The sequence below is a fragment of the Dermacentor silvarum genome, chromosome 7 (assembly GCF_013339745.2).
Source record: "Dermacentor silvarum isolate Dsil-2018 chromosome 7, BIME_Dsil_1.4, whole genome shotgun sequence".
In the NCBI taxonomy this organism is placed as follows: domain Eukaryota; kingdom Metazoa; phylum Arthropoda; class Arachnida; order Ixodida; family Ixodidae; genus Dermacentor; species Dermacentor silvarum.
In genome coordinates, this window is record NC_051160.1 from 180,760,008 (window position 1) to 180,768,171 (window position 8,164).

General features: G+C 50.8%; 1 long non-coding RNA gene across 2 annotated transcripts; it reads left to right on the plus strand.

Moving 5' to 3' along the window:
• The first annotated feature begins 3,965 nt into the window (after positions 1-3,965).
• On the plus strand, positions 3,966-7,698 carry LOC125947083 (uncharacterized). Of its 2 annotated transcripts, none has more exons than XR_007468123.1 (3): positions 3,966-4,180; positions 5,696-6,101; positions 7,616-7,698. It is a non-coding gene; the product is annotated as an uncharacterized LOC125947083 (long non-coding RNA). The 2 variants fall into 2 exon arrangements; XR_007468124.1 differs by lacking the exon at positions 3,966-4,180 and adding an exon at positions 4,331-4,483.
• The last annotated feature ends 466 nt before the right edge of the window (positions 7,699-8,164 follow it).

The following is an 8,164-nucleotide window of genomic DNA, read 5'->3' on the forward strand; positions in this document are numbered from 1 at the left end:
TGTCACGATGCCGTAGTATACTTCCTATAAAAGCCAAAGTGCAGATTTACAATGCATTATTTAACTCACACTTATATTATTGCGCTTTAATATGGTGTACAACCACCAAAACTAACATACATAAAGTTCTTTTGTTGCAGAAGAAGATAATTCGCTATGTTGGAAATATAGATTATTATTCAAGCACCAGAGAAGCGTTCCCTAAGTATAATGTTATTCGAATTGATAACCTATACACTTATCGTTTATTACATAGTGCACGATATTCATCAGAATTAGCTTGGAGCTACATAGAACAATTAGCCTCTTTAGAGCGACGCCCCATTAATGTGAACACAAGAAATCCTCAGATATGGTCCATTCCATACTTCAGAACACTCTATAAGCATCAGTCGTTAACACATAACCTGCCATTCACATTGAACAAGTACAAAAATATCGATAATTTCAGTAAGAAAGAACTCCGCTCTTACTTTGTACGCTTGTAATGTATCTGATGTAATTATTATTCTGCCTGTGTGTATGGTTCTGAGTATGTAATGTACAACTTGTTTCGTTTTTTTGTTGTTTTTTTTGTTTTTTAGCAAATGTTAACCTTGTGAATTCAGTCTCATGCTATGTTGTATAGCTGTTGTATGATTGTTTTGTATAGCTTGTATTGCTAATGTAGTGTTGTTTTAAATGCATTTTCGTCCATGAGGAATTCCTGCGACAGTTGGAATTATGTGAATTATGTACATGTGCGCACACTGTTTGCTGTGATATTGCCTTGCCTGGTCTTTTGGGTCACGTCAAGCTACGTATGTAGCTTTTAACCCAAAATGACCGTCCAGAATGTAAACTGGAGAATAAATTGATTTGATTTGATTTGATTTGAATGCTGTTAGGGAGGTCATTTATAAAAATTAGAAGCAGAAGTGGACCAAGCACAGAGCCCTGTGGAACAACTGACAAAACTGGACTACTTGACGACCTAAAGTTATCGATGACAGTGAACTGTGAGCGGTTTGTAAGAAAGCATTCAATCCAGGACAATACAAGGGGGTCAAGATTAAGGCAAGCAAGTTTCGCTGTTAGACGACGGTGGGCGACACGATCGAACTCTTTTGCAAAGTCAAGATAGATAACGTCAGTTTGAAAACGGGAGTCAAGGTGAAGGTCTGTGGTGAATTTGAACAGTTGTGTTTCACATGAGCGACCTCGTCTAAATCCATGCCGATTGGGAAAGAAAAATGAATGCTTGTCTACATGAGATGAAATGTTGGAATACAATATATGCTCTAGAAGTTTACAAGGTATGCAGGTTAAGGATATAGGGCGATAGTTACATGGGTTGGAACGGCTACCGGTTTTGTGTATAGGTACGACATGGCTGATCTTCCAGTCACTCGGAGTAGTGGAATGGGCGATGGATTGAGTAAAAATCAATTGTAGGAAGCGGCTAGATTGCGATTTGGTGCCCTTTAAGGCTTTAGCCGTTATGCCATCTGGGCCTGGCGCACTGGAAAGTTTAAGGTTATCGATCAAATTCGAGATACCTTGAGTAGTTATAATAACAGCCGGCACTTCTGAATAATGAGTAGCTGGCAAGGTAGGAATATTGCTAAGAGGTTCATTAGTGAGTACCGAGCAAAAATAAGAGTTCATGACATAGGGACTCTGATCCCCTGGGACAGGTGACCCATCTGAGTTGATCAACGCGATACCATGACGTCAAGTACGTTTATGTGATAATGAGTTCCAGAATTTGCGAGGGTTATCGCGCAGAATGCCCAGCAGATCCTGGAGGAAATATTTGTGTTTAGATTGCCTCAGCAAACTTGTGTATTCCCGCAGTACCGTAAAGTATTTTTCCCATTTTTGCAGATTGTTACGTCGTTTGAGTACGCGGAAAATGCGCTTTTTTTCTAGATAGTTTTCTAAGGCTGTTCGAGTACCAGGGCCTGCTGGCATCACCGCGAATACGCACAAGAGGAACATCAATAAGAGACAGAAGTTTGTGTTTATAAAGTAACCAGCTTTGCTCAACTGTTCTGGAAGAGGCTAATTGATGGAAGTATACAAAGAAGGATTCAAGTTTATTGTTAATTTCGGGAAAGTTTGCTTTGGTGTAATCTTGGATATATTTAGTAGACGGCTGGCGGGCAGGGTGCTCAATAGCTATGTTAAAAAACAGGATGTTATGGTCGCTAACACCTTTAACATACTGTAAAGAATGAATTAGTTGGTAGAAAGAACTAAATCAAGAATGTTAGTGATGCGAGTACGTCTGGTAACTACTTGACTAAGCCTGTACATAAGAACTATTTCTAAGAAATCTTTGGATGCTCGGGACGTTGCCGTGCAGTTTTCCCAGTCAATATCCGGAAAGTTAAAATCGCTACATAGCACGAGGTTAGCACGCGGAAAGCGGGTGGTTAGATCGAATACGAAGGAATTAAGTTCGCTCGTAAATGATATGTCGCAATCAGGAGCACGGTAACAAGAAATCAATATGGTCATGCTTGTCGGCAGTACTATCTTGAGGCAAAGGATCTCATGGTTACTCTCAATAGATAAGCGAGAAGAGACCAGCCACTGTTTAACAAATACCAAGACCCCACCCCCGCGACGACCGGTCCTGTCGCGCCTATAAACAGTATGCGATGTGTTGTTCAGAAGCTCGTGGTCCACGATATAAGAGTTTAGCCATGACTCTGTGATAACAACAATGTCAATGTCATCATCTGAGATAATAGTTTCCAGTGTTTATTTTTTCGGCATAAAGCTTCGAGTATTAGGTAACATAACTTTCATCGTGTGAAACGTGGGGCTTCTCGGTGGCGCATGGAAGGCTAGGGTAAGGTGGGAAAGTGAAAGATTTGCGATTCGAGTTGATGGCTACTTTTTTAGTTCTTTGACTGAATCAGACTCAGCGTCATAGACAAACTGTTTGTTATCTATGATGAGCCTGTCAAAACGGATTTTAAATTGGGAGTCCGTTTGTATACAAACGAATATAACTTCTTCCGGGCTGTGCGCACGCGCGCAGAGAAATCCTCTCGAACCGCAAAGGAGGAGATGGCGGTTTTATCTTTAAAGCGCGCGAATTTGACGATGATCGGACGATTTTTGTTTTTCTGGAAGCGGCCTAGTCTGTGTGCGCGCTCTAAATCAGCCGCAGCAATGGGAATGTTAAGCTTCTCCGACAAGAATGAGGTTACATGCAATTGTGATTGCGCCCAGCTTTCGTTGTTTGCATCGGGAATTCCCAAGAACAGCAGGTTACAACGTCTCTGTCGATTTTACGCGTCGTCACATTTTTCCACCAGAACTTTTAATTGGCAACCTAGATTAGCGACGCAATCGCTTGTGCCATAAGAAGGCTGTGAGCGCAGTGACTGGACTTCATCAACTCTTTTTTCTAAGATGTCAACTCGAGCAGAAAGTGCACTGATAGAAGCTTCAATGTTAGTTTGGGAAGTACGGATTAGCGCGAGTTCATTTAGCATGATGCTTTGCGAAGATTCTAAACGAGATAGTGCGTTCGAAATAGATTCTAGCGATGAAGCAGAGCCGGTGTCAGGGCCGGGGTTCAATTCTACGTCACCTGCCAGTACAAGCAGAAGAGATGCAATGTGAAAAGTAAGGTAGCAGGAATAAAACAACTTGCACAATTGATTCCGACAACTATCTATCAGCTCAGGAGGGCATGGCCCCGCAATTAGTAAATGGTCATTAGAACGGAAGCAACTTGCGTTTGGAAGGTAACTAACCTGCAGAAAAAATGGCAGTTGCATGACCTTGTTCCGTACGGTGGCGTGCCCCAGCTGGCCGAGAAGCGGTGGCGGAATAAGTAGTACCTGGGGCGGGGCCGCCGTGCTGATAATGCAGCCAGGTTGCCAGGCGGGAAATGCTTCCGTACCCAGGGACGGAGGCTTATTGGTAAGGCGATGATTCGCTTCGGTTTCGATGGGAACGTACTCCGGTTGAGATGGCAGGTTGCGAAGAAGCATCCAGGTTTCCTCGCTACGCTCGAAGCAGGGGGGCAAAGGGGCGATGGCCCATAGAAGGGCGGCCTGCAGAAAAAATGGCAGTTGCATGACCTTGTTCCGTACGGTGGCGTGCCCCAGCTGGCCGAGAAAGGGTGGCGGAATAAGTAGTAGCTGGGGCGGGGCGGCCGTGCTGATAATGCAGCCAGGTTGCCAGGCGGGAAATGCTTCCGTACCCAGGGACGGAGGCATATTGGTAAGGCGATGATTCGCGTCGGTTTCGATGGGAACGTACTCCGGTTGAGATGGCAGGTTGCGAAGAAGCATCCAGGTTTCCTCGCTACGGTCGAAGCAGAGGGGCAAAGGGGCGATGGTCCATAGAAGGGCGGCCTGCAGAAAAAATGGCAGTTGCATGACCTTGTTCCGTACGGTGGCGTGCCCCAGCTGGCCGAGAAAGGGTGGCGGAATAAGTAGTAGCTGGGGCGGGGCGGCCGTGCTGATAATGCAGCCAGGTTGCCAGGCGGGAAATGCTTCCGTACCCAGGGACGGAGGCATATTGGTAAGGCGATGATTCGCTTCGGTTTCGATGGGAACGTACTCCGGTTGAGATGGCAGGTTGCGAAGAAGCATCCAGGTTTCCTCGCTACGCTCGAAGCAGAGGGGCAAAGGGGCGATGGCCCATAGAAGGGCGGCCTGCAGAAAAAATGGCAGTTGCATGACCTTGTTCCATACGGTGGCGTGCCCCAGCTGGCCGAGAAGCGGTGGCGGAATAAGTAGTACCTGGGGCGGGGCGGCCGTGCTGATAATGCAGCCAGGTTGCCAGGCGGGAAATGCTTCCGTACCCAGGGACGGAGGCATATTGGTAAGGCGATGATTCGCTTCGGTTTCGATGGGAACGTACTCCGGTTGAGATGGCAGGTTGCGAAGAAGCATCCAGGTTTCCTCGCTACGCTCGAAGCAGAGGGGCAAAGGGGCGATGGTCCATAGAAGAGCGGCCTGCAGAAAAAATGGCAGTTGCATGACCTTGTTCCGTACGGTGGCGTGCCCCAGCTGGCCGAGAAACGGTGGTGGAATCAGTAGTAGCTGGGGCGGGGTGGCCGTGCTGATAATGTAGCCAGGTTGCCAGGCGGGAATTGCGTTCGTACCCAGGAACGGAGGCATATTGGTAAGGCGATGATCTGCTTCGATTTGGACGGGAACGTACTCCGGTGGAGATGGCAGGTTGCGAAGAAGCATCTAGCTTTCCTCGCTACGCTCGAAGCAGAGGGCCAAAGGGGCGATGGCCCATAGAAGGGCGGTCTGCAGAAAAAATGGCAGTTGCATGACCTTGTTCCGTACGGTGGCGTGCCCCAGCTGGCCGAGAAACGGTGGCGGAAGAAGTAGTAGCTGGGGCGGGGCGGCCGTGCTGATAATGCAGCCAGGTTGCCAGGCGGGAAATGCGTTCGTACCCAGGAACGGAGGCATATTGGTAAGTCGATGATCCGCTTCGGTTTGGACGGGAACGTACTCCGGTTGAGATGGCAGGTTGCGCAGAAGCATCCAGGCATCCTCGGCACGCTCGAAGCAGAGGGGCGAGGGGGCGATGGCCCATAGAAGGGCGGCCTGCAGGAAAAATTGCAGTTGCATGACCTTGTTCCGTACGGTGGCGTGCCCCAGCTGGCCGAGAAACGGTGGTGGAATCAGTAGTAGCTGGGGCGGGGCGGCCGTGTTGATAATGCAGCCAGGTTGCCAGGCGGGAAATGCGTTCGTACCCAGGAACGGAGGCATATTGGTAAGTCGATGATCCGCTTCGGTTTGGACGGGAACGTACTCCGGTTGAGATGGCAGGTTGCGAAGAACCATCCAGGTTTCCTCGCTACGCTCGAAGCAGAGGGGCAAAGGGGCGATGGCCCATAGACGGGCGGCCTGCAGAAAAAATGGCAGTTGCATGACCTTGTTCCGTACGGTGGCGTGCCCCAGCTGGCCGAGAAAGGGTGGCGGAATAAATAATAGCTGGGGCGGGGCGGCCGTGCTGATAGTGCAGCCAGGTTGCCAGGCGGGAAATGCGTTCATACCCAGGAACGGAGGCATATTGGTAAGTCGATGATCCGCTTCGGTTTGGACGGGAACGTACTCCGGTTGAGATGGCAGGTTGCGAAGAAACATCCAGGTTTCCTCGCTACGCTCGAAGCAGAGGGGCAAAGGGGCGATGGTCCATAGAAGGGCAGCCTGCAGAAAAAATGGCAGTTGCATGACCTTGTTCCGTACGGTGGCGTGCCCCAGCTGGCCGAGAAACAGTGGCGGAAGAAGTATTAGCTGGGGCGGGGCGGCCGTGCTGATAATGCAGCCAGGTTGTCAGGCGGGAAATGCGTTCGTACCCAGGAACTGAGGCATATTGGTAAGGCGATGATCTGCTTCGGTTTGGACGGGAACGTACTCCGGTTGAGATGGCAGGTTGCGCAGAAGCATCCAGGCATCCTCGGCACGCTCGAAGCAGAGGGACAAGGGGGCGATGGCCCATAGAAGGGCGGCCTGCAAGAAAAATTGCAGTTGCATGACCTTGTTCCGTACGGTGGCGTGCCCCAGCTGGCCGAGAAACGGTGGTGGAATCAGTAGTAGCTGGGGTGGGGTGGCCGTGCTGATAATGTAGCCAGGTTGCCAGGCGGGAATTGAGTTCGTACCCAGGAACGGAGGCATATTGGTAAGGCGATGATCCGCTTTGATTTGGACGGGAACGTACTCCGGTTGAGATGGCAGGTTGCGAAGAAGCATCCAGGTTTCCTCGCTACGCTCGAAGCAGAGGGGCAAAGGCGCGATGGCCCATAGAAGGGCGGTCTGCAGAAAAAATGGCAGTTGCATGACCTTGTTCCGTACGGTGGCGTGCCCCAGCTGGCCAAGAAATGGTGGCGGAATCAGTAGTACCTGGGGCGGGGCCGCCGTGCTGATAATGCAGCCAGGTTGCCAGGCGGGAAATGCTTTCGTACCCAGGGCGGAGGCATATTGGTAAGGCGATGATCTGCTTCGGTTTCGATGGGAACGTACTCCGGTTGAGATGGCAGGTTGCGAAGAAGCATCCAGGTTTCCTCGCTACGCTCGAAGCAGGGGGGCAAAGGGGCGATGGCCCATAGAAGGGCGGCCTGCAGAAAAAATGGCAGTTGCATGACCTTGTTCCGTACGGTGGCGTGCCCCAGCTGGCCGAGAAAGGCTGGCGGAATAAGTAGTAGCTGGGGCGGGGCGGCCGTGCTGATAATGCAGCCAAGTTGCCAGGCGGGAAATGCTTCCGTACCCAGGGACGGAGGCATATTGGTAAGGCGATGATTCGCGTCGGTTTCGATGGGAACGTACTCCGGTTGAGATGGCAGGTTGCGAAGAAGCATCCAGGTTTCCTCGCTACGCTCGAAGCAGAGAGGCAAGGGGGCGATGGTCCATAGAAGGGCGGCCTGCAGAAAAAATGGCAGTTGCATGACCTTGTTCCGTACGGTGGCGTGCCCCAGCTGGCCGAGAAAGGATGGCGGAATAAGTAGTAGCTGGGGCGGGGCGGCCGTGCTGATAATGCAGCCAGGTTGCCAGGCGGGAAATGCTTCCGTACCCAGGGACGGAGGCATATTGGTAAGGCGATGATTCGCTTCGGTTTCGATGGGAACGTACTCCGGTTGAGATGGCAGGTTGCGAAGAAGCATCCAGGTTTCCTCGCTACGCTCGAAGCAGAGGGGCAAAGGGGCGATGGCCCATAGAAGGGCGGCCTGCAGAAAAAATGGCAGTTGCATGACCTTGTTCCATACGGTGGCGTGCCCCAGCTGGCCGAGAAGCGGTGGCGGAATAAGTAGTACCTGGGGCGGGGCGGCCGTGCTGATAATGCAGCCAGGTTGCCAGGCGGGAAATGCTTCCGTACCCAGGGACGGAGGCATATTGGTAAGGCGATGATTCGCTTCGGTTTCGATGGGAACGTACTCCGGTTGAGATGGCAGGTTGCGAAGAAGCATCCAGGTTTCCTCGCTACGCTCGAAGCAGAGGGGCAAAGGGGCGATGGTCCATAGAAGGGCGGCCTGCAGAAAAAATGGCAGTTGCATGACCTTGTTCCGTACGGTGGCGTGCCCCAGCTGGCCGAGAAACGGTGGTGGAATCAGTAGTAGCTGGGGCGGGGTGGCCGTGCTGATAATGTAGCCAGGTTGCCAGGCGGGAATTGCGTTCGTACCCAGGAACGGAGGCATATT